Below are 4,333 nucleotides of genomic sequence, written 5' to 3' on the forward strand. Positions count from 1 at the left end.
TTTCCCTTTTGTTCTAAAACGTTTATTTTTATTCCCTTTTTAAATAAATTAAAAAAATCTTAATTTTTTTTATAAATTAAATGCCTATTACTCTTCAAAATTACGAATAAACATAATGCACAAAATTTCAAGCATATTTAATGCCAATCAAGACAGGAAAATATTGCAGTTTTCCTTTTTTGGTGTCTATAAAAATCCGTAATATTCCCTATGTGTAAAACTTTTTATTAACTTAAATAACAATTATCATGAAATTAATTTTCGCAAAAGCTACTGGATTTTTTGCTATCTATGTTGGCAGCTATGAAATAGCGATGTGTTATATTTAAATTGTTATGTTCGATTTTCAAATTTCGTAAACAGAAAACGTGATTCGTGGTTTTCAAATCACGCGTATTCGAACCGAGATGTGTGATTTTTAAATTGCGAGAAGTCTCACAACGTACGATTTTTAAAATGCGTAAATATGAATCGTGACCTGTGATTTTTAAATCGCGTGAATATGAATCGTGACCTGTGATTTTTAAATCGCGTGAATATGAATCGCGACTTGTGATCTTTAAATCGCGTGAATATGAATCGCGGTGTACGATTTTTGAATTGCGAGAAGAGTTAAGAGTGTAGGATTTTTTAAAAGCCAAAACACTATCACGATATATGATTTTTAATCTCGTGAATACGAATTACGATGGATGATTTTTAAATCTCATTAATGTTAATGCGATGTGCAATTTTAAGATCACTAAATACGAATTACGATGTGTCACATTTAAATTGCGAGAAGAATCAAAACGTATGATTTTTAAAATGCGCAAATACGAATCACGATATGTGGTTTTTAAATTATGTGACAAAAAGAATAGGTTGGACGTGTGTTGTAAAATTTGCTCGTGTTCATGGAACTAAAATAATAGGCATGTGTTTCGAATTATTTTATTGCAAAAGGGACCGAGTTTAATATAAATCTACACATCTCGTTTTTTTTTTTATTCTCTTCGGGAAGGTGTCGATTTTGCTGAGATACGTAATTACTTTTTTTTCTTAAATAGAATCGAGTTTCACAAGTTGTAATATTGTGTTAAAATATCAGGATATTTAAAATCAAGTAAAAATGCAGCAATAACGGGAAAGAAAAAATAAATCACGTTCGAAAAACCTTTTCGTATTTATGTTAAAATTATCACAAACAGAGCACGCAAAATGTAATTAATTATTTTAATGCATGATTAATGCAAACGGCACAAACAGAGCAAGTGAAAAATAATTATTTTAAGGCGCGATTCAAAACTCGCGTGCTGTCAAATTATAGTATAAAAAATATTAGAATTTTTTTTAAATCGCCGGGAAAAGCGTAGTAATAAGTACCAAAAAAACAATACCTTTATATTTACAATGAAATTGGTGTAAATAAAATTCGTCAAAATGTGATGTATTTAAATGCGGGATTCGAAATTAAAGTGTCGCAATAGCGTATAAAAAATATCAGGACTTTCAAAACATTATAGAGATCTGTAGCAAATATTACCAAAATAACGATTGAAAAATGATTTGACTTGCAATAAAATCGGCAAAAAAAAAAAATAATAATAATCACGTCAAAAAATGGTTATCTAAATGAGTGATTCTTTACTCATAATTCGTAATTATATCGTGCTCAAGTACCGAAATTTTAAAAACCACGAGAAAATGTCTACTACGAGAATGCCACACAATAAGTGCCGAAAAAAAGGATCAAAAGTCATTTAGATTTGATATAAAGTTAGCGTAAATAAAGCGTTTCATAACTTACATAAATCGCGATTTCGAAAACTACACGAAGAGCGTCAAAAGTGCTAACTTAACTTCGAAACTTGTATCGTAATAATGAAGTATTAAAGATATTGAGATTTTCAAAACTATGCGTAAATCCGTAGAATTATCCAATGAAAAATAGCAATTGAGATTGGGTGCGTCAAAAACTTACACTTCAGTTTTCCGGATAAATTTTAAGAAAAAAAAAAAAAAAAACAAAAAAAAAAAAAAATAATAATTTGAATTACTTTTTAAAAATTTTCTTCAGATTGCGTCCGCTGGCCGCAGGTTGTGCACCCCTAGTATGTACAATAACAAACATGAATAGAGGTATTCCATTTAAGTAAAATAAAAAACCGTAATTATAATGCATTTCTAATGATAGAGTCTTAATAAAATAGGATTAAGAATTTAAAAAGTGGTAGCAAAACTAAGGAAATAAAATGTATTTCAATAAGATTGTTCTCACCACAATGACCTTATAAATCTAAACAGGAAATCTCGATCGTAGAAGTTTTGCGAAGCAAAAGCCAATCTAAACAAATATATAACTTTTTCATTAGAAAATTAATACCACATTTTAAAATCCCTCTAAGGACCACACGAAGCCTGTTAAAATATAGCATCGATGAGAAAATTATTTCATTTATTTAATATTGTTTGGTTGACACGAGGTATTTCAATTATCGGTGCGCGTTTGCAATTTAAGTTATTATGTTTAGTTCTAAAATTGGAAAAGGTGTGATTTTTGTACTAAAGTTCTCTCGAGTTACGTATTTTGTTACCTTAACCTTTTGAGGAATGGAAAATATAGTTCGCTAATTTTAGTTAGGCAACACTAAGGCTGCCATCTTAAAACGTTTTTTGGGAAAAATTATTATAATGGTAGCAAAGATTTTGCTTCAATACAGATTCTTTGTTGCCGAAACGCCTGTGTAGGGGTCAGAGAACTGGCCTTGCATCAGAAAGGTCTGGGTTCGAGTCCCTGGCAAGGCATGAATGTTCTTTCATTCTCTGTATAATAAGTTTTGTTTATTTGGAAAGTAGTCCAGGGTGTGTGGATATATATCGATGGGGAAGACAAGAAAAACTCACAATGAGGGTTGTTAGAATTTATATTGAGTAAAAATTTAAGAAGATAGGCAAAAAATTAAAAAGTCATAAGGCTTAGGAAACATGATTATTTAAAAGGGAGAGGGAATTCCCCTCAGGAGATGGATTTTTTTAAAATAAATTTTAAACCTTCTATTAATTATTCTCTCCGTTGAAATCCTAGGAGATTCCAATTCTACAACCAATCAATGTTAGGAAATTGATTTAAAGTGGATTTTTGATGTATTGGATTTTCTTATTTAGCTTTTCCATTATGGGGCCCCAAGGGGCACAGTCAGTTTTTGGTTTAACCACTGACTACAGAAAAGCTCCAATGTGTTAGCAGACAGTGTGTCTCCTGATGAAGTGCTGTTTTTACCAGCATAGCATACATACCTAGGTTGTATTAGAAAATATCAAAACTGTGGCAACTGTCTTAATGTGGAACTGACACCATATCATGTTTTTAACTGCCCTGCAGTCGCTGCAGGCCTTCACCTCTTAAACTACCCCACAGAAGAGGATTTGTATTCTTCTAATGCCATAGAAATAACAAACTATTCAAGTACACCATGAAATATGATTCAATAGAGGATATGACACCAACCAACCATACATATCTTTAAAATTTCGTTTTGCTTTTTAACTTTTTTATTTTAATTCTATAGTCATTATTCCCATACAATCAATTCTTTGATTTACTAGCCCACGGACACAATGCAGCTTTAGAATTGGTGGAAAATTTTCTTTGGTTTTCAAATATATGCCATCAGAAATTTTCTATCTTAAACCAAAACAATTTATGTTAAATACTGGATTTTTCCGCGAAAAAAATATTTATCAGTAAAAATTTTGGTCACAAAATGCGGATCCACTAAGTACTAAAAAAAAAAAATTTCAAAAAGTATAAACTTCAGCCAATTTGTGAACTTAGTTGACTTCTAACTCTCTAGGACAAAAATGTTCTTAAATCTTAACATATGTCTCCAATTTCTCTGAAAAACAACTTTTTTTATATGCAGTGAAGTGAAAAAAAAAGGTTAGGTAGGTATTTTATTTAATTCGCACTAGTTGTTGTAGTTCACTTACGTCGCACTAGAGGTGCACAATGGGCTATTGGCGACGGTCTGGGAAATATCTCCGAGGATGATCCAAAGACATGCCATCACAATTTCGATCCTCCGCAGAGGGGATGGCACCCCCGCTTCGGTAGCCCGAAGAAATGAAGAAACATTTTATATTTTAATGAAAATATGACTGTGAGTGGGGATTTTGTTACAAATTCAGAACACCATGAAATTGGGGGGGGGGGGGGGGGTAAATTCCCTTTTAAAAAAATAGTTAAAATCATGACATTTCATAGCAAATTTTGTAGTTCAAAATTGAAATTCACGACTCTCTATGATTTCTCATATTAACTTCTGCATGCATGATAGAAAAATTAGGATAG

The sequence above is a fragment of the Parasteatoda tepidariorum genome, chromosome 10 (assembly GCF_982258835.1).
Source record: "Parasteatoda tepidariorum strain Cologne lab strain chromosome 10, Ptep-v5.0, whole genome shotgun sequence".
NCBI lineage: Eukaryota > Metazoa > Arthropoda > Arachnida > Araneae > Theridiidae > Parasteatoda > Parasteatoda tepidariorum.